Source organism: Lagopus muta, chromosome 18 (genome assembly GCF_023343835.1).
Source record: "Lagopus muta isolate bLagMut1 chromosome 18, bLagMut1 primary, whole genome shotgun sequence".
Classification (NCBI taxonomy): domain Eukaryota; kingdom Metazoa; phylum Chordata; class Aves; order Galliformes; family Phasianidae; genus Lagopus; species Lagopus muta.
In genome coordinates, this window is record NC_064450.1 from 3,157,097 (window position 1) to 3,179,937 (window position 22,841).

Here is a 22,841-nt window from a genome sequence, read left to right on the forward strand (position 1 = left end):
ATTCAGGTGTGACTGAAATGATGACTGAAAAATATAGTGCAAGGTTTATTTAGTTAGCTTTTCATTCAGTGGCAATACATGATAACTTCCCCAGGTCATCAGGATTTTATAACAAATAACAGAAGTTTGTGGTGCGTGTGATCATTATGTAATGATACCTTTGCACTGAGCTATGATACTGACTGCTTCTTTATCTGTTTAAATTTTGCTGGAGATCATTTTAAAATACTGTTCATTACACATGTTTTTAAGTAAGATACGTTTACAGGACTGAAGATGACAGTTCTGGCATGAAGATAGGTTGTTTTGTTAGGCAGGCAGCCAGTGCTGAACTAGAAGAGACTTTGGCAAAAACAAGTTGAATTGTGGAAGAAATCAATCCAGCCTGTGGAGGAATGTGTGTGCTGAGTATTATTATAAGAAATCTAATGAGAGTTAGCAGAAAGCATCTCAGCAGACATTATGATTCAAGTATTTATGATTGGGTTTTGTGATGCTATGGTAGGAAGACATTTGCTTTTGATTTTCTTGGATTTAAGTGCTTGAAAATACTAACATACCCATGTTTGTTAGACTTCATTGCTGCATTTCCCATTACCATAACCCCCAAAAATATACTTACAGGCTCTGGGATGGTCACTGTAACACAAGAAATTCATCTGTAGACTTATTTTAAAACCAGCAGTAGTGTTATGGTTCTCTGTAATTTACCAAATGAAAGCAGTTATAGGGAACATTACCCAGTGGGATGAATATTTGGATTCTCCTTTGAGTATGACATTAGAAAAAATTACAGTTTTAAAACCATGAGTTTATCTGACAGTGATATCTGGATGTGCAGTAATAGCACACAACTACGTTGTTAAAGGAAAGACAAAGGAAAGCTTGAGGATGCAGTGTAAAAGTTTGTCCTACATCATCTGCTGTTTTTTGTCTGTCTTGAAGTGGTCACTCGATGGAGCTTTTCATGAATTAAACTGGAAAGCAAAGGAAATATCCTAATTTTGAGATTGCTTTGGGTCTGAAGAACTGAGGAGGGGGGTGAAAAATGAACACTCATTTTAAGACAGGGCTGCAAATTTTCCAGAAGAGCTTATGCAGTGTTATTTTCCTGACAGTAGGATGCAAACACAGTGACCTGGGTAATCCCATGCAATCTTATGTGTCTATAAATATATCTTCCAGCCTTAATCAAGTAGCAATCCATTGTTTTTACATACGATTTAAATTCACACATTTTACAGCTTGATAAGGAGTACTGGAAAACATATTGGGACTGGATCTAGAAGTCTGCATAATAAAGCTTGTGCTTCCTTTTGATGGGTTTCTAAACAAGATGAGATTTGTGCAGTTGCACTATTTGTGTTCCTCTTTTGGGTTTAAAGACGTTACCTGTTCTATACAAAAAGTAACTCAGAAATAGTAGTTCCTCAAACATATCAAGTTTCTGAAAAATCTGTGGAAGTGTAAAGCTAGAAGGCACTGTACTGCACCAGCTGCAAATCGTATGTCATTAAGAACAACAGAATCCACTTGGGCAGAGATTTGAGTGCCCAATCATGAGACAAGCTTCAGCTGCAACCCATGATCAACTGGGAGACAAGTCTGTATGAAGCCCGGCTTTTGTAGCTCTGCTGTGAGAAGAATGGATTGATTTGAGAGCGGTGCATTTTGGTATGCATCACTTCTCCTGCCTCAGTAACCATTTTTCTGATCAGAAGTTCAGGTAGGGAGGCAATTATTTTGTTTTTTCTTGATTTAACAAAGTATAGATATGAGACAAAACTCTTTCAGCTGTTCTCTATTAGTTGTGATGCGAGTGAGCTATATAAGGTTAGGCCTGTGAGGGGGTTGTCTCCTTTGTCCTCCTGATATACTGATGTGTTTTGTTTTGGGTGTACTTCTAAAAACTTTCTTATTTTTTTCAGGAGATAAGTCCTAAGAAAGCTGTAATGATAGGCCTCTGCTAAGAGATTTGTCCAATACAGGGGAGGAGCAGTCCTTCAGGGAATTCGGGAAAATTGGCTTTAATTTGCAGCATGCTGTCTCCAGCAGTTTCCTGTAGTGAAAGAATGTTCAGCTTTTTCTACTGTCTCTGTACTCAGTCCTCAGCTTTTCCCCCACTTTCTTTTCTGTACTGATACTTTTCTGTATCACACACGTGCTCGTTATTTATGCTGTGAACTGGGACAGTGAGTGACCAATAAAAAAAAAGTTGACAATGTTGCATAATCTGCTCTCCTAATATTTGGTATTAATCAAATAACGTTCTATAGCATTTGATGACTTCAGTTGCTGTTTACTAAAGCGCAGTTTGAAAGAGGTGGGTGGCAGCAGATGTTTTGTTAGGTGGTTGGATTGCTTCATGAGCCTCAGTGCTCTGCTGGTTTTATATTGCCTGAGTCAATACCAGATTTTTGGATCGAATGTCCATACCCTGTCTTCATGCTGAGATCATTCAATACAAAATGCTTCTAGCATTTTAACTTTTCCCTTCCCTTAACCATGGCCTCTTGATGCTTGCTCATCCATTAAATGTTTCTCTAAACAATTATACTGTAACATTCCAAAGATACTCTATGGTATGCGTGAAATTTCAGAATATATACCCCAGAGATTGAGGGGGAGTGAAAGGATACAAAGAGAGCATACTGATGTGAAGACTACTTTTTAAAAGAGCTTTGTTTAAGGTTATCTTCTTTATAGATTGAGTGATAAAACATTGCTTTGCACGTGTAGTAATGTAAGCATTAAAATACACCCCCCAGAAAGATTTAAGCTTGTCATGTGTGAGCATGGTGACAGGTACAGAAAGAAAATAAGCAAATAAATATGGATACCTGACTGTTCTGATGTTGGGATGAGTGGACAAAATGCAGATTAAAACTAATCTGAAAGGATGTCAGAGTTTGAGTTGTGCTTGAACTGTGATTGAAGTTTTATCATGCAGCTCTTTTTAAGCTGGAAATTTTGCTGTACTGGATAAGTGAAAATTCCTAAATGGTTTTAAAGGTTGGATTAATTACACAAGCATTTATACAAGTAGTTCTTAAGGGTTGTTGTGGGCTGTAAGTAACATAGCCGAGTTCACATCCATGTCTGTTAGATCACTGTTTAGTTTAGTTTAATCTCACAGGCAGTCTGTGAAGTATTGCATTCAGCCTGAAGTGCCATTCCATCTGACCTGCCATTTTTTATCCTCAAGACAATGAGCCTCTCTGCTTTCAGATCATTGTCCGTTTAGAAAGCAGCCTGTGAAATCAGAGGGGTGTGTGTGGAGGTGCTTGTCAATAGGAGTGGGCTCTGCTTGGTGAGAGAGGACACCATAATTTAGAGAAATAACCATCTAAACAGAACACTGTGATCCTGTGTGCCTGTTGCCCCCCATAATGTGTCTGTGCTGCTCCCGGATAGGTGGGGTACTTTGCAGCTTATCTTAGAGCTCTTTGTGTAGGACAGATCTGGAAGCTTTCACAGGTGACTTCTTACCTCTAATCTCTTTGCTACCTGACCAAAGAACAGCATTTAACATGTGAGAGTCCCTTAACATTCTTTTTTTCTCTGCTGTTAGAGCTGCCACTTTTAGCTAATAGGTTTAAATGCTGGCTTCTCTGAATAGGTTGTGTTCCCATTCTAGTATTTTAGGGAATGTGAGGTCAAGTTTCACACTACGAATCAGAATTTACTATAGATACTTGTTTTGGAAATAGATCCAGCATTCTGTCTGCGTGGATCGTGTAAGAAGTTTTTCCCAATAATATAAATTCAATATTGCATTGTCTTGGTGCATCCTTATAGGCAACTTCTTCCTGTTTGCAAGGAGAGAGGGCAGTCAGGTGGGCTGAGGAGGGCAGAAGAAGCTCATGCACCTTATGGCTCCTACTGGCTCCCTTTCTTAAAGGCAGACCAGGAAGAAGAGTTAGGTGCTTCCTACCTTTCTTGGGAGGCAGGCAGGTGTGGAGGTGTGCTCTGTAATCTGCTTACAGAAAGCCCAATGTGGAGGGAAGGAGCTGCACTACCTGAAGAAGTTCTGCAGCCTAACGGAAGCTGGCACTGCTGGACCAGCTCTGTTGGTCTGCTGCGCAGTCCCAGAGGCAGGCAGAACTGGTAAGAGAGGATTGGAGGAGGGATGCATTTTCCAGGTGGGCCATAAGTTGAGTATCTCTGGCTTGGAGTGTTTGTTATCTTCACCTGTAGACCAGAAATTCTGACTTTGCAAGTGCTAGGCTTGGTTGTCAGTACACCAGAACTGAAATAATGATTGAGATAGCAATCCAAGTGGCTATGTGCATCTTTTCCAGTTACATTACTTAAGGGTGAAGCTGGACGAGGGGTAAGACTTTCTTAAGAATGAATAAAAGCATGAAAAGGCTGATTGATTTCCCTCCCCATCTCTGCTCCAGCATTTATTTTTAGATCACTTGCATTTTTTTAGTCTTTTGATCAAAAGACACTCAATGCTTTCTTGGGCTTTTTTTTTCCTTGTCACATTTTCCTCTGCCTTCACCTGTGTTACCAAAAAATGTGTGAACAGCGAAGTCCCAATGACTTTCTGAGTGATACGACCAGAGTTATAAAACAGTTAAATACTGCGGGCTGTGTTGGTTTGCATGGGATTAAGGATATAGCATACAAGGAAAAAAAAAAAAGTTGGCCTCTTCCTTTTGTGGTTGATCCCTTTTCCTCTCTGGATGAGAATGAAACAAGGTTGCACAAGCTACTCAGTGTTTTTGTTGGTGTTTGGAAACGCGTGTCAAAGGCGTTCGTGGAGTTCTAGAAAGTTTAGTAAGAAGTGCCTTACCCACATCTGTGCACTGAAAGCATCGTTAGAACTTCCTAGCGAGGCTTTATGTGAAGGCATCTCAGGGTCAAATGTTTTTGAACTTTCACAAATAGATTTGCAGTAGTTCAAAACCGTATACAGATTTTGTGTGTTAGTGATTTTGCATGAGTTTAAAGGCATGCTGTAAAGGAGAGAGTGTTAAATAACTTAGATTTTTCTTATTATATTTTGTTTGATGATTTGCATGCATGATGTGGTTGGCAACACATGGCAATATTTAAATACTTTAGGCATATTATATAAGCAACTTGGCATACAGTCCTGCAGTATGAAGGATACATGTATGGCAGAAAATACATGACAAGATTGTGATGGGCATCCAGATTAAGCCTCTGATTTGAACCATGATTTGTTCCCAGTGATGACCTTTCCTTGTATCTTAAGTAATTATACCAATATGAGAGGTAATGTTTCCGTCCTAAATAAGTTTTATTTGGACACTTGATGTAGGAGATGGACAAGTAATTGCAAATGCAAAACTGCCAAGGATTGCATTTTTAGAAATGCATAATTTATTCTCCAAACTCTTATTGGTGCCAATGCCTCCTCCGCTATTCTGCAAATAACTTAGAAAAGTAGTGCAAAAAGTTCCATTAATGTTGTAAGTCGGCACATAGGGATGTGAATGGAAGCCATAGCTGACAGCTTCTGAATGCTCTGTTTGTTCTTCTTTGATCTTCCATATTTATCCTGTTGGCATTGTAGTTTACAAACAAAACAGCCTTCAGGCTTCGCTTGGTGCTGCCATACCTTGCATAGCTTAAGGGATCTGTGTTTGTCTAACAGATGAAGGATGAAAAACAGGTTTTGTATTAAAATTGTAGCTGAAATATTGAAATGACTGTAACTTATAATTTCAAAACAAAGTGCACTCCAAATACAAATGTTATCCAGCTAATTTAATGGTGTTTATTTGTCAGTAAATCTTCTGTTTGCAAGAGCACGGAGCAGATACTCCCCAAACTTCCTGTAATTTTGTTTCTTCAAGTTTAAAATTCAATGTGCTGATTCCACAAAAAGGAGGAACACTTCTGCTGTGGCTTTTAGAGCAATAAAAGCCATTGATTCTAAGCATACATTGTTATTGTAGTGCAGCTCCCTCCTGTACCTTATATATGGGGGAAAAAGAATTCTTCTATTGCAGTCAAGCACAGAATAATTTTTCACCTTTCAAAATATGTTTGAGCACAAGTGAAGTGAGCTTTAAGTATTGCTGGAAAATAACTTGCTTTCTTGGTCTCAGCTTTCAGTGCTAAAATAATTGGGCTGGATTTTTGGGAGAGCTCAGCAGTTTTTGAATTATCTGTAGTGGGAGTGCGAGTGTGAAAGCGTCACTTCCCAAGCGGGGCTGTAGGTCGGAAGGCCGGTTTGACCTTCCATGAATTTGTTTAGTGATGCTTTTCATACTGATCTCACTCTGTTTTAGTAGTTCTTGCTTTTTTGGAGTGGAGCTGATTTAGGAAGCTGAATTACAAAAGAAACAAAATCCATCCTATCCCCTTGTATCAATGATGTATGCTGCGGTGGGATGCTTGAGATCTTTTCCTTTCTGCGTCAACAAGGAAACAGAACTTGGTTCAGTGTGGCAGGTTTGGAATATAAGGGACCAGATTTAATGATTTGTTCAATTTTTGTTTATTTTTTTTGTTAGCACAAGCATGACAAAAATGGACCAAAACAAGGACAAGGGATTTTTGTTCTGTCTACAAAGCTGTGGCCAAATGGGCTGTGATTAGAAGTTCTTGAGCTTGAAGTTATGCAAATAAAGAAATAATAGAGAGCTTTTCAGGGTGTTAGCTTAGATCAACCGTAACTGTGAACGTTATGTCCTTTTTCATACAGAGTAGATACTTGTCTATTCATTTATTCCAATTACATGATCTTAAGATGATTAGCATACATCTAGTTCCTCTGGAAGTGGGCCAGTTGTGTATGCAGCTCACATTTTGAGAAGTAGAATGATTACATGTGGAGGAGGTGGGGCAGGCGTGTGCTTTGTGGTTAGCAGAAGGACAGGGGAGCCCTGGCCCGGATGGAAATCGGGGCGGTTGCAGTGCATGGGCTGTATAGCAAGGAAGGAAATGGCCTTGTCTGCCTTCTGCTGTAACTGCTGGGACTTTGCCACCTCTCTGGATGCGCTGGTTTCTGTGACGTGGGTGGATTTAACATTTTGTATTGCTTGCAGTGACTGCTCACACGGTGCAGAAAAAGGCAGTGGGGAGAAGTGTATACCTGGCACCTTTATACCTTATGTTTTAATAGCAGAGAGCCTTATGAAATTGGAAATTCTGATGCTGCAGCTAGACAAGCTGTGACCTATTAGTAGTTGGTGCAAATCATAGTGTTTTTCAGAGTTACCCAGAAAAAGCAAAATCTTACCAGACTAGTTTTTAATCCAACAAATTTGAAGCGCTTTCCATGCATTTCTGCTCTGAAATTATCCTTGATAAGGATAAGCATGTATTGAGTATATCTGCCAACATAAATTATACATGTTCAGGAAGTTTGTGCAATAAAAGGAATTATTATTTCCAGGAGTGTAACTTCTTAGCAGGCTGGGGGGCTGTATTTATTTTGGATAATCCTGTGCATAAATGTACACTAATGACGACAGAATTAAATAAATATAGTGATGAACATACAGATTTCAGGATTATGATCATCTTATACGTGGTTGAAATCAAATGAAGACAAACCTTTGCTGTAAATATTGATCTACATTTTATTTAATTATTTTGGAGAGCTTTTTCTGCAACTAAAGACAAAATAAGTGTGCTGTCTATAATTCAGCTTCTTGAGCTAATAACCTTGTAATTTTCAATGGTCTATCTGCATAAATAGGATTTGATACCAGAATGTGGTTCTAAAAACCATTATGTGAGCTCACTTGTATGAAAGTAATTTGTGTCAGCATAGCTCATAGTTGCACCTTGATCACCTACAACTCGTGTGAAAAGTTACCTATGCACAAATATAACCAAATCTCTACTGGGAACTGCTCTGCTGTGATTATATGAAGTAGGTGTAAGTAGTCTCTGTAGCAGAGCGTTTGTTATGTGAGTATAGTTGTGATTCATGCTGTAATACAAGAGCTTTAAATTCTTGTTTTAATGTATTCCTAATGTAGGTTGGTGCCTAACGTGAACTCCAAATTCTCCACAGCAAAAGCTGTCTCCTTGTTCTATATTAAAAGCTGTTAAAGCAGGATCTGAGTTCATGACGTTAGCATGTAACAGTGATGCCCACTGCTTTCCTGCCTTAGATTTACTAGGTGAGCAGTAGGAAATATCCTAGTTAATTTAAAAGCTGACATTTTTACATTGAGCTTTACTTCAGACGCATGGCAGTTGATTAGTCACAAGCAGATGAATTTCTCTATTTTGGGGGGGCTTTTAGGCTGCTTGTCTGGGTCTCATATTGTATGTTTCCTTTTGTGTGTTCTAAAGCTTTCACTGTTTTCCACTACAAACTTTTGGAATTGGTTGTTATGGCTGTGACAGCATTCAGCTGCTTTCACTGTCCCACTTTGTTCTCAGTTTCATCTCTTCCCTCAAAGGATTCTGTCTTTCCCTGCTGCTGTACAGAAGAGCCACAAGTTCACCACACTCTTAATTGCCCATTCATTTTGCAAGGAACAAATAGCTGAGCAGTTTCTAATAAATAAATCATAAATAAACCACCCATGAGTGCAAGGAAGGAAAGATTTAATTATCATCTTTGTATTCAGGAGAAAATAATACTGTGTTCATCTATTTCTCAATTTATTGAGCTTCCATAAGTATGTCAGAATCTCAAGTAAATTGGTCATCAAGGTGGGAATTGGACTCAGTTAGGATTTTATTGCTCCTGAGAGAAATTGGGCTCTACCAGACTTCTCATGCAGTGGACATCTGTGCTAAGAAGCACTGAACTGAAATCTGCCTGGATGCTCTGTGCTTGTTACGGTGCTGCCAGGCTGGAAAGGTGATAACCAAACTCAGGCTACCAAGAAATGATCTCCCTGTCACAGCATTTACATCCTGGTAATGCAGGGGAATTCTCAGTCTATAATAGAAACAAGAAAGGGAGATAAAGAATTAATTGCAGTGCACGTGAATACAGTGCTTGCTTCAACAGGACACTGTAAGGTCGTATGTAGATTCGTGCTTCTCGCTGCTCTTGCTCTGAGTATTTTCTGGGTATTTCAGCTGATGTAGGTGTGGGTTTTTTTCTGGTTTTGTCCCACATGCAGCCAACAGCCTGCCTGTGTTGTGCATAGGAGGTGAGAAAACTTATCACATTATTTTCCAATCCTGGAAAACTGAGAATTATATTAGCAGGTGCAAGTATTCTCCTTGTGATTGTTGTTTTTTTTTTTTTAAATGTTTTTTCCACTCTTCCACTTTTACTGATTATGAAGACAAGCAGTACTCAATGCAATCCAATGGCAGTGCATCTATACGTCCCTGTTTTTCTTCATTTCTCTTCCTTTTTGTCTAGGCAGGGTGCGACCTGAGCTTTATCCATGTCTTTCCTAAAATACAGAAATAAAAACCTGTTTTAATGAAGTGAAAATAAAATTGAAAATGTAAGCTGCAAACACTTGGTGTTCCTATGGCACTGCTGTTAAGCTGCCCTTGGATGTATTTTTTTCTCTTTTAATTGAGACTCAAACTGGTGAAGTCTCCAATGGTACATCTAAATCCTTACTTCTTCGGAAGTAATGTACTTGAGTTAAGGTTTGTTGTGGTCAGCATTAATTGTTTAGGTAATCAGCTGCTTCTCCTGTAGTAGCTATTGTGGAACCCACTGCAGTGGATGTTGCTCCAGTTAACAGCCAGCATTTGAGAACGATGTGTGATGTCAACTGCCAACACTTATCTGGCCACCTGATTTTAAAAGCCAGCAGTCAGCAGTGTTAGATTTCCCTACCTACTCGGAATTTCATTTCAATGGCATCTTTCAGAAAAATGTAAATGTTAACCTGTGAACAAAACAGGCTCTCTCTTAGTCTCAGTGTCACATTACACATATGTTAAAAAAAAAAAAAAGCAAAAAAACAAAGACCACCAACAAAAAAACCTTTGGAGTCAGTAGGAGAGAAATTTTTTGGTGTCATAAAATTATTCATAGATCTGCAGAGCAGATGTTGACAATTACAAAGAGAACAGAGGCCGGTCTGTGGTCAGCCAGCAAGCTCCATTTCACGTGGGTAGATCAAGGCTCAAGGCAGCAACTATTTCCTGTCAGCACGCTGGGCGTCAGCGATAGCAGCTTTGTGGGCTATCACCCAGTTACATCACACAAAGTCACTTTTGTGAGGCCTTGCTTCTGCCTCTGCTGAGAGCACAGTGGCCCTGGAAGGCTCACGGCTCTGTTTGGTGAGGTCTGCCTGGTGGCACAAATTGCGAATTACAAGCCTCATGGATTTTTGTATTGCTTTGCTGGATGCTTGCCTCATTCTCTTAGGAAGTGTGGGACAGCTGATTCTTTCATTTAGTGCAGTAATCACAATAAATTTGTCCTTTTAATTGTTTTTTGCTTAAACCATATTTAAAGCATGATTTCCACCCCAAATGTTATTGTCTTTCTGTTCAGGAACTTCAATGATAGCTAGTTCCTGCAGATATAAAGTGATGAGGTGACATCCTTCTGCTTTCAGAGCAGAATTGTCTTTGAAGTTGTTGTGGCTGCAGGTTGTCTGGGGCATGCTGATACAAACAGGCGTCTCCTGGTAGCTAAGAGAATTTTTACTGTAGCTCATTTTGTCTCAGATAGAATGGGTTTGTGGGGTAATGGTAATGCCAATGCAATGTCCAGTTAATTCCCGTTTTCTTCTTGCTCGGTATAAATCAGTGTGTATCACCGGAGAAAAGTTAATAAAAACGTCTTCCTCAAATCATTTTGATCTCCAAGTTTAACAAGTTTATGTAAAGTTGTAGGAAGCATCCCTTGCATAGGGAAGAGAGAGCAATGAGCAAAACTACAACTTAGTTGAGGAAGAAGATGCCTGGTAGACGTTGCATTAATTCAGGCTCAGAATGACAGCTGGAAATGGAAGCAATTTTCTGGTGTCCTGTTGTTGTTTTGAATTCATTCTTTTATGGCTTTTATAATAATATCCTTGCCATAAAACGTCAGCGCACCAATGTCAAATCCTAATAAACAGGACTGTCCCCTGGCTGTTTGTGCAATAGAGAATGCTTCTGAACACAAGCAGGAATAAATTGATAAATAGGTGAAAACAAAACACAGAAATAGTTCTTATGGCTTAAATAGTATCTGCAGCAAATGTGTTTTGTTACTCAGAAGCAAGAAATAATGTATCCTCTGCTGTACAGAGAGCAGCACGCTTTTCCATGTTAGGCAGGAAGAGTGCCTGTGATAAGCATCTGCCATATTCTGTGTGTGACTCAAATCCTAGGCTGCTTGGGCTTTTTCATCAGCTAGGTAACACGAATAATTTTAGAATAAAGAGGAAGGAAGAAATTACATGCTTCAGGAGCAAGCCTGTTTCCTCTAATGCTTTAGTTTCAAGTTCCATATTGAAGGTAGGTGATGTTCAAAGTCTCCTACTGTAGTAGGATTCCAGTTGCAAGACATGGAAAGCAATTTGATTTAAAATTAAGGAAAATGATAATACAGCTTGGAAAACAAAGTGCCAGTATTGCTACCTTTATTTCTAGTACAGTTGGTGCATTTAAGAGTATTAAAAGTTAGGAGTTAATTAGCTTTATTTGTGCCGCCTTAGAAGGAAAGTAGTCATCTACCTTAATCAGAATCACTTTAATAATTCCAAAATGCATCTTCATGAGGTCTGTGTGAATTCCAGGTGTTTGCATCGAGGAATTGAGCCACTCATCTGATAAGCTGTAGTCTTTATCATCTGGGAAAATTAGAATATTAACAAGACAGGTGCTGCAGGTATTAGTTATTTAAGAAATAGAACAATGTAATTTGATTGGAATTTGAGATTTAAGAACTGTACAGACAAGTCTGAAAATGTGACTGAAGAATATCGAGTCATTATTTCACAGAATCACCAAGGTTGGAAAAGACCTACAAGATCATCCAGTCCAACCATCCACCTATCAAGGCACAAGCTGCCTCAGTGAAAGTGTGTTGTGGCAGGAGGATGGGGAATCATTCTGACACTGTTTGAAAAGAACTCTTCCACTTCTGCTAAGAATAAATTCGTTACAGCATAGCTATAATCATCTTTAACCATAGAATTACCTCATGCTGTGATGAGCAAATGTATATTGCTACTATACAGCATTAAAGATTTATTTCAGGGCACCCAAATGTCAGAAATGTATGAATGATGACAGCTCTGGGTTCCATGTATGTACACACACATATATAAATATATATATACACACATGTCCTTTGTGTGCAGGACCTACGCCATGTGGATGTGATGTTTTTTACATGCATATGAAATGGCGTGTTTTATATTTGTGGAACTTTTGACTGGAAGTTTAAGGTACCTCCCAGCACAAACCCATTCTGTGGTTTTATGATCAGTTTATTTTCCTTGCTGACCATTCAATTAGCAAACGTGTTGATTAATGTTTTTGAGCACTCTTACAGGGCTAACACATCAAAATACAATCTTGATAGCTACGCATGTTATGTTATTGAAACACAGTGTTTTTTTCAGTATGGAAGAGAAAATTGGTAAATCCACTTTTGAATGTTATTTCTGTAATGAATCTCAAGCACTGCTACTTGTGCATTGCTCTTATTCTTTCTGCTTTTGCAGTCTTGAAGCTTCTGAATCGTATCTGTTAACCGGATACGTGTAGATTTTAATGGAAATTTGTATGTCTGCAGCTGCTAGAGAATGAGAGAGAGTGTGTCTGTGGGAGATGAAGGATTGCCAAATAAGCCCACTAAGCTGAAATCTGGAAAAAATTGGAATTTCCAAGCAGACTAGAAGTTTATCAAAGAGGAAGAAAGCCAGCTAGCTTGAGTACTTTGCACAGCTGTTTCAGCTGAGACATTTTATCCATGTGATACTATATAATAATTTGATGCCAAAAGTAATACATAAATGTTGTTTCTATTTAGAATTAGTGGCATACATAAAATTGGTGTCATATAGTCAAAAGCTTCTGCTTGTCAAAACAAAACAATCAAAAGTTTGGCTCATCTTACAAAATACTGCAGCTAAAAACTAAGTTTTGTGAATCACCCAGTAAGCATGAGACTCCCCTGATCATAAATCACAAGTACCAGTACTTTTCTGTCTTCCTAATAACATGTAATTTTTTTTAGTTACTAACAATGTACGTACTAAAAAAATCTTACTTGGAATCGAAGGGTTCACAAATTAACATTCCTTTTCACTGAGTACCACTAATTAAGCATTGGGAAGCTGATTCTGCTTTTGTTTTGCTATTCTGGTAGAATTCGAATTCTTGATTTCCACTGCCAGAAATGTTTAAGGAAAACTCAGAAATGTTTAGGATGCTCGTGCTCCGATGAACTGGATACAAGTACTCTGATGTGTTTGGAGATATCTAATGACAAAAAGAGAATGTATTTATAAGGTAGAAGTGCACCAGATGCCAAACAGCTGCGAATCATCTGTGTTGTGTTATGGAAGAAGTGAGAACCTTTAAGCCTGAACTGAGAAAAGATTGTGTTTATTTGTTTGTCTTAGCATGGAACTGATTTTTGTAACCCTTTCCCTCCACTCCTGATTGCATTTGTCTAGCTTGTTATCCTTAGGTTAGTAAATAATTCTTTAGGCTGCCAGTCCCTCGTTAAGCCCTTGTATGGGAACTGCTGAATCACGGCCTGAACCTCTGATTGACCACCTGAGGCAGCCCTGGGAGCACAGGTGAGGGCAATCCACCTGTGATGCTGGAAGGAGGGGAGCCTGGCTGCACCTCTCCTAGACCCCATTGAACAGCTGACTGCCACTGGGGAAGGATCTCTGCTGGAGATCGCTTCCCTTGGAGTCTTGTCAGGGGTAAGATTTCCATCCATTCTTCAGTGTGATAACCTGCTTAGCCTAACTTCCTTGTGTATTTCTTAATTAAAACACCCGTATATTCGTTGACTATACAGTCCTTCAGATGATATCTGTTTAGAAGTCAGTAAAAGCAGTGTTAGTTGTATTGTAGTCTCCTGTTTTGTACCTGTTAGTGTCACTTGATGTGAAGGGTCCATGCACAACTGACCTTCATGCATGCAAGTGGAAACAGCTTACTAATGTGCACTGTTTTGCAGGTGATGTGCCATTGGCACTTGTGGACCTGTGGTACCCAGAGGTATCTGGCACTGTTCAGTGCCCTTCATTTTATTGACATCCAGGCCTCTGCTGCTGCCTGTCTCTCTAAGACTTGTGGTTGCTTTTTGTTGTTGTTTTTTTCTCTTTATGGCCATACTCCCTGCCACAGTTCTGTGCTCTATCAGTAAAGGTGCCATTTAGAATGCTGTTGAACAATAAAACGTCTCATTTTCCTGAGCCTTTGATTATTTTCAATCAGAACAGGATAGTTTTAAACCTAAATACTTCTACCTTTCTCATCATATACGAGTGGCTCTGCCTTCTTCACCCTGATGGCTTTTTTTTTATGTAGTTGCAAGGTCTGGCAATTCTTTGCAGAACTCAGTGGTTGCAAATCTAATGCACGAGTGTTTCCCACAGGCACACAGGGCGTTTTTAGATGCCTGCTCTGAAACCCACAGAGCATCTCACATTTAATGGTTTGCTGTGTCCACTGGACAGCAAGACTGCTAGGTGCCAGGAACAGGGTAAGAAATGCTGTGTGTTCTTCTTGGAGGATCAGCAGAAAGGAAAGCTTTGGGAAGCTTGCTGAGAGTTATAATCTTGAACCTTGTCTTGAGAGCTGTGGGAGGAAACAATCTGAGATGGGAGTTCAAGAAAAGCAATTTATACACAAAGGTCTGAGATGAGAAGGCACTGCTAACAATATTGCTTTGTCTGCGTTGGAAACTGAAGTTGCCAAATCTTTTCCAATCTCTTGGGTGTTTGTTTGCCATGGCTTAGTGAGAATTTGGTGAAGTATTGCAAGTGCTCTGTTAACATTTAAAACTCGTATGCAATGCAAAAAATTAATTGATCAAAAAAGCCAAGTTTTATTGGAACAAAATAACACTGTGACTATTTCTGTATTATCTATTGTCTTCCTGTTCTTGCTTAACAACTCTGATACTGAAAGTGCTGTTGTGTCCTTTGTGCATTGAAGCATGACGATTCAATGTGTGTGTTTGGAGATGAGCTCCTTACATGTTGGATCAAAGGGACGGGTGTATGAATGACTTACTGTCCCTAGAGCAGTTTGGGGATGAAGGAGGCTTGGAATTCTGTACATGGCGATGTTATTATTAATTTCTCACTGGCTTTAGACAGAGGATTTATTTTCTCCTTAATCTGAACCAAAGCTTTGTGAGTTGTGATATCATTTTTAGTGAATGCAAACATGGAAAGATAAATATTCATGGTTCTTCTGTTTTGCCTACTTGCTAGGCTTTCCTGCCTGTAAGTTACAAATCAGTCTCGTCTCTGTCCTCACTGCAGAATCGGTCTGATGCTGTGTAAGAACTCTTTTGGTCTGTGTTTTAAAGCATCCATTTCAGCGTGCAGCGTATTTTCACAAGATGCTTAATGTTATTATGCTGCTTTATCTGTTAAACTGGAAGCCAGTAGTTTTAGATTTTGACATTTTTCTTTGCTGACAGGGCAGTTTTAGCAACATGGTTGTATTTTGTCTGTTAGACATATTAGGAAATGCAGTCTTATTGCTTGCTAATTCAGTCTTAATTTAAACAAGCTGTAAAATCTTCAAGATAAATAGATGAAAAGAAGGATGCTTATTGCATCTTTTAGGTCCATTACAGGACTGACTATAAAGCAGATCTTTTTGTCTATCAAAATCAGGGAAAATGCCTAATGCTGTGTGGTTCTGTCAATTATTCAAGAGAATTTCAGTGAAGGCATCCCACAATTTAAGGTGGTCGTGACATGACAGCAATGCTTGTTTCCCTCTTTGTATCGCTATAAAGTAATTAATGAAATACTTTTTGACTTGCTTAATGTGGTGAGATCCTGAAAGTCTACCAGAGGAATCTAGTATTGTTTAAGTAGATGGAGAAAAACAGTCCTTGAGGTTGTGTTGTAAGTGCATGCTGCACAAATAAGTGTCCGATGCATTCAACACACAGCAGAGAACGAAATAAAACTTTATAAAGCTCCCTGCTTTGCCAGGGAAGCCAAGTAGTCCCATGATCTACTACTGCTACAGAATCTGTTTCCTTCCACCTGCAATGAGAACACACCATGCTGTGCTCGCGAGAGAAAGTCTTGTTCCACTGCACTCAGTTGGGTGCCACGCTTAGCAGAGGGTTTACAAAGTTTTCCATTAAGAAATTTCCTTAAGCCAATGCTTTGTTTTTCTCTTGGGTTAGTGTTCTAGTTTCACTTAAGTCAGTGTCCACAGTCTCTGGGATACACCAGTTCTTCAAGCCTTGTCATCACAGACATCTCATGCCTTGAGAGGTTACAGGAATTCTGTTTAAAGTTTCCTTTTTTTTCTTTTTTTTTTTTAAACAAAAAAAACAATTTATTACGATTTGTTGAGAGCTGAGATGCGTTCAGTTGGATGCTTGTGGTATTTGGTTTTTAGACACTGACACAGCTCAGGGTATTTCTGGGTCAGTGCTTTCTCTGTTTTGGTAGTGGAGGTGTATAGGCGTATGCTCCAGTGCTTTTACATTGTGTTTCCGTCTGTTTCCTTGTAACCCTTTGAGAGAGGAGCTGAGGAATGTTTGGATAGAACTTTTATGTGGCGCTGACAGAGTTAGGGCACTGTAATAATGGCTGTTAATAGACAGCTCCCTCATAAGGAAATGAAAATGATGTTTATAAACCAGCACAGTGTGTATTTCTGGGAGAACTGGGTGCAAGAGTGAGAGGCAGTGTGCAAGAGACAAGGTAATCCCAGGCAAACATTTCTCCTTTTCTGTCACCAGGCTGATTTGTCACATCTGTTGTCCTTAAGTAATGATGGCAAAGTTAGAATGTTTGCATTTCTCTGCATTTTTTCAGACTGGAGCAATACGAGTGCATTGCAGTTGGTACTGTGCGTGTTACCTATGGCTCTTCAAGTTTGGTTTAAAATGCGTAATTTCTGGTCATTTTATTTAAGTTGTTTTTTTTTTGTGTGAGATCAGCTATCACAGCATTTTGAGAGGTCTGGCACTTTCTCATTCTTTTCCTTTATTTTGGTTTTATTTTTCTTTAATTTTCTCATAGAAAAAGGAAATAAAAGATTGGAGTAATTGTCTGTAATCAGATGATAGCACAGAAATCCTAATTAAAATCAACTTAATTGCAGAGGAGAAATATAAAAATGAGGGTAAATATGACTAAATATGTCTGTGCAATAATAATTGAGGTAAATCAGATTGCAAGATTAGCAAGAAAAGAGACTCTATGCCTGAAGGGGAAGTTCTGTGCTATGAAAGATTGCACAGATGATTTATATTTCTCCTGCATAACTTGCTATGGACATCAAATGTAAAATGATAAATGGCTTTTGGTTTATTATTTAGAGAAACAGAAGTATTGGAGAAGGTGTAAAATCTCGTATGTAAAAGCTGTATTTCATTTCTATAGCTTTCAGCTTCTAAAAATGACAGCATATCACTGTGTGATGTTATGAGTTGAAACGTTTCCAGAATGATATGGTTTGATGCCTGGTGCCACAGGTGTCTGTCATATAACAGCCTTGTGAGCTCTGAGAGCAGAAACAGGTTGTGTTGAAGCACTCAGTTTCCACCCCATGAAGATACCATTAAACAAGAGTAGAACTAAATATGCAGTCCTGTGCCCTTTTTTCCAGAACTTATTTTTTTTCACTCCTCTAAATGTGTGACGTTGCCTTTTTCCACCTGCTCATAGTTCTCCCATTTTCATTATGTTTGTTCTTGTCAGTGTTTTCAATATTGTTCATCTTTTTATTTCATATCTTGGATGCTTGGTTCAACTCTTTAAAATGCTTCTTTTGTTGCTGTTACTCTTCTACCTCGACAATTTTCAAGAATTTCAAGCAATGAAGTGATGATGGATGTGTTTTTATTTCTGCTGCTTGTATCTTTCTGATCAGTAAAACACTGATGCAAAAGTCTGTGTAGATTTCACAGGTGGTGGTAATTAGGAGCCAATTTTCTCATAACATCATCAGAATTTCTAAGATGCCCATGCAGGACAGCAGTGTTGGTGCACTGCATACCTTTCAAGCCATTGCTTTGTGTTTCTGTTCTTTAAACCTCAGGCTCAATGTTTTCTTGAGGTCGTGGGGCAGGAATTAAATGGACTTTCCTGTGTACAGAACAGATCCACATCTCTTATTGCATGTATGTGTAAAACTTAAGACACCTTCCAGCTACTTTGAGTAAAGCTTGCCTTTGTTTTTTATCCTTTCAGAAGACAGCCTGGAATAGAACGTTTTGGCAAGGCAGGGTGTATTTTTTCCTAGAAGTACTTGGTCAAGTTACACATCCTCTGGAACTATATTCTTTCATGCGTAAGTGAAAGCATAACCTACATTCCTAACTTGCTAAAACATGACACTTTTTCCTTCCATTTGACTGTTGTAGTTGAGCTTAGGGGGTGGAGACCTGTCAGCAAAATGAGAAGAGAAATGCTTATAATTTAATAGCGATATAAATACTCACACGATTTTATATTCTTGTTCCTTAGCTTTCTCATGTAGCATCTCTGTGTTTCAGTGTCAAGGAAATGTTAGCACACATCCGTTGTATTCCATTGTATGGCTGATTTATATTTCATATCGTGGCCAAAGTGAAGAATGAATTTAAGACAGAACTCAGTGGTAGTTCTCAGACTGGAGATCCATGTTGCCAGGAAAAAAAATCTTGCAGTAAATTAAAAACCACGCTCTGTAATTCCCTAGCTCTTGTGTGATTGTACAGAAGCTGGCTGGACACTTGTGCTGGGAGAAGACAGCAAGAAATTCCCTTGTGAGATCTTTCCAAATGCTTCTTTCAGCTTCTGCAGTCACAATAAATAAACACAAAACAGTTAAAAACAAGGATAAAATGATTAGGCCTAAAGCCCATAATTACAAGGTATATATATAATTGGTCTGCTCAGGAGAGAAGAGTCACAAGAAATCCTTGTTGTTAGTAAAATAATAATAATAATAATAATTTTAAAAAATAAAAGAAACGCTAAATTGATAAATGTGATATGTTCCGTTCTGGAAATAATGAAATGTAATCTCTTAGTGAGAAATGTATGTGATAAATCTTCAGTAAGCTACTGTAGATAGGACAAGTACAGTCTGTGCTTTCAGGGCATTTCCCCAAATAAATCTACCTCGCAAATTTACCTTTAGTTATTAACAGTTGAAAGGAACCTAAAGTAGAGGGCACATAAGGGTTTTCCAAGTTGAAAACTCCATCAGGGAATTCACTGTTGTGCAGCACTTGAGATCAGCAGCTCTGTGGCTTAGGGTTTGTCAGCATTTTGCATATACTCATGTTTATCCTTAATTCTGCCAGCTGCCTAAACTTCAGACAGACTAAAGATGTGGATTTTAACACCACAGCAAAGTGGTTCTCTCTCAGGATTTTTCCTTCTCATAAAGTCAGTGCAATTCTACTAGCCTTTCACGAATAAGAGTAAGAAGGAGTATATGAGCATTGTCCTCAGTGGTGAGTATTGGCTGCAGTACCAACTAAGAAACAAGTCAGGACTTTATTTCTTGTATTGTCACCAAACAAATACAGAGGTGAGCTGTAGCTGCTTTGCAACTTCCATATGATTGAGTTTGTTGCCATAACAGCTCACCCAGCTCTTGCAGTCAGAACAACCCGCTGTTTGATTTTTTCAGCTGTAAAGTTGTTCCTTGTCTGTTTTGATGACTTTTCTGAATGCCTTCTATTTTTAACCAGCAATCTGGGCATCATATTCTACACTCAGGTTTACATTCCTGATGCCTGTAATTTCTGGTGAATGGCAAAGTGAGGAGCTCTGCTGATGCACTTGAATTTTGCATGTGTCATAGGTTCTAGCTTCATGTTCAGACAAGAAACTAAAGCCAGCCTAACTGTGGGACAAACACTGACTAAACTGGATCAGTGGATTCTAACCTTGTCAGCTTCAAAGTCATCTATTGTGCAAGTACTCCAGGGAGGTCTGGTAAAGGAGTCTTTGCAGCTGAGCGTGTGTCCTATTTGATAGTGAGTCCAGCAGCTCTGCTTTCAGGCTTTCCATGGAATAAATGCAAGCTTCTGAAAGACTTCACCTTGAGGGAAAGAGTGTGGATGAGGAACAGATCTTTCAGCTTTTAAGGATGCCCAGACTGCTCTGTGCTCCCTGGGGATCTTCTTGGTAGTGCTGAATAGGAGAGGTGGTGTCCTTTCATCGCCTTCCCCCATCTGCAAAAGAAGCTGCATTCCTGCAGATGTTTCTCATGATGCAGAGCAGTCTGTCTCAGGAGAAAGGAATAGGATGATGAAATCTACAGCAAAAGGAGAATTTGGATTAGAATTAGTTGATCTTACTTGTGGGATTATGAAACCAGATTGATCATCTTACTTAGCTGCCAGATACCTGTGAAGTGGTGTTGATTTTTCTTTTGTTAGTCTAAAAAAAAATCAGCAGTGACGTTTTTGTTCTTAATGAAGCATTACTAAATATGTGTATGTCTTCCAGTAAATGCCTAGTTCAGACTTAATTAAAATGCTCAATCCTGTGTATGAACACCCTTCGTAGTCATTTTTAAGCTGCGGTTCTTTGATCACTTGAGTTTACTGAAGTCCTCCCCTCCGTCTCCCATTTCTTCACAATCCCACCCACTTCCTTGCTGGCACAAGAGTTTAACTGACCTCTTTGTGAGACCATTCAGCTCTTTACAAGGTGGAAAAAAAAAAGTTTAATATCCCGAGCCACTTTATCAAATTGTGGAGGAGCACCTGTGTCTGCACAATGGTGGGAGAGGCAGAGGCACAGCGTTACTGGGGTGTGAGGGCTGCAGCCTAGGGTGCCTTAGGAGCTGCTGAGTTTATCTAAGAGGGCCTTGTTACCCCAAGCCCCTAGCTGCTAGTAGGGCAGCTTTTTGAGCCATTTTGGGTGCCTGTCTGCTTCTCAAGGAGCCAATTTAGCTTGCTTGTTGGATAGGTAGTAAGGAGAGAAAAATAAATCTCTTCTTGCTTGGTTAGCAAGCGGAATTGGCTTGCCAAGGATTCAAACAGCAAGGGAAGTAGTGGGAAATGTGTGACCAGGAAGGAAGGGCAGCAACTCCTCTTTGTAATCACTGTGAGAGCAGTTAGGTTAGCACAGCTGGCAGTGCAGAGCCTCACAGTCCTGGGGCAGGTACAGAATGCAGCTGGGCTGATTTGATCTCATGGCTCAGGCTTCCTTTTTCTCTTATTTGGTGCTCTCCTTTTTTACCAGTTTAGTGAGCTGAATCACCTCAGCACAGCTCTGAGCGATTGCCAGAAACCACATGAGGGAGGAATGGAAGGGATGGAGGGCATGGGAAGATTGGGCTCTTCTGCTTCTGGGCTGTGGGCCATTGCAGCTGAACTCATGGTGCTGCACTTTCAATCAAATGATTGGGAAATAATCTGAATATGATCAAATTTTATTTTAAAATCCCTTTCTCTTGATGACTAATGGAACTGTTTTAGCACCTCTTCGTTCCCTCAATACATTGCCTTCTGCTCTAGTGACACCATTCCTTGCCCTTCTATCTCTAATGTGGTTTTTCAGAAGTTGCACTTGCTGTAGATGTACATCAACAGATAAAATGAACAGTGTTTACTCTTACAATTCCATTTGATTCCTGCATTTTATATCATCTCTATTCAGTATTTAAAGCAAAAATAACTAACAAAATGAGGTATCTGATTCATAGATGTAGTGTATGTTAAGTTCAGCTTCTAACATTGTGGCTGGTATGGGGTTGAAGCAGGCGAGTGAAGGAGAATCTCTGCATCTGAAGTACTTTCAGATGAAGAGTAGGAAGTCATTTTTATAAAGAAAAAAAAAGTTTAAACCAATATGAAATCCAGATTTAAAAAACAAAACAAAACTCGTAACCTTTGTCTTTCAACTTCTGCTTAAAAAGGGTCTAGCAAATCTGAAAAAAAAAAAAAAATTCAGCTGAGGAACAGCATTGCTGGTTATTGTTCATGTATTTCAGATGAACACACGAGAATGCCTTCTGTAGCCAGCCTTGTGTAAACACAAACTGATAATATTTTCCAGTGTCTTTTTAAAATATTGCAGGTAGTTTGGAGGTGATCAAAGCCTGTACTGTTAAAAAGTCTTAGCTGAGGCTCTTTGATAAGAGATGTTTAGGCAATGGCAGCTGTGTTTTTGTTTTTTTTTTTTTGTTTTAAACTTTCATTATCACATTTCTAAAATGCATTGTAGGAATCATAGAATCACTCAGGTTGGAAAAGACCTTAAAGATCACAGAGTTCAACCATGACCTAACCATGCTACCCTAACCAGCAGCCCTCTGCTAAATCACGTCCCTGAGCACCACATCAAACTGGTTTTTAAACACATCCAGGGATGGTGACTCAACCACCTCCCTGGGCAGCCTATTGCAGTGCTTAGCAACCCTTTCTGTAAAGAAGTTCTTCCTGACATCCACCCTAAACCTCCCTTGGAGCAACTTAAGGCCGTTTCCCTTCATCCTGTCAGTAGTGAGAAGAGACCAACCCCGCTCTCACTGCAATCACCTTTCAGGTATTTGAAGAGAGCAATAGGGACTCCTCTCAGCCTCCTCTTCCCCAGTTCCTTCAGTGTCTCCTCATAGGCCATATTCTCCAAGCCCACCAAGGTCCCTTTCTGGTCAGACAGCTTTACAGCCCCTCCTTCCCCAAGCCTGCAGTGTTGCCTAGGGTTGTTACGACCAAAAAGGTGTGAACATTGCTTTCATAATGCACTAACAAGAGAAGCAGTGTGTGCAACGTATGCACAAAATCCTCACCAGGCAGATGA

The 22,841-nt window shown here is 39.4% G+C and overlaps 1 protein-coding gene and 1 long non-coding RNA gene across 10 annotated transcripts in view; both read left to right on the plus strand.

Moving 5' to 3' along the window:
- The window catches only part of B3GNTL1 (UDP-GlcNAc:betaGal beta-1,3-N-acetylglucosaminyltransferase like 1), a 115,113-nt gene that overhangs the window by 35,770 nt on the left and 56,502 nt on the right, over window positions 1-22,841 (plus strand). The window lies entirely within an intron of this gene.
- On the plus strand, window positions 4-20,841 carry LOC125702329 (uncharacterized). The gene is made up of 3 exons (XR_007380524.1): window positions 4-1,726; window positions 18,285-18,384; window positions 19,891-20,841. It is a non-coding gene; the product is annotated as an uncharacterized LOC125702329 (long non-coding RNA).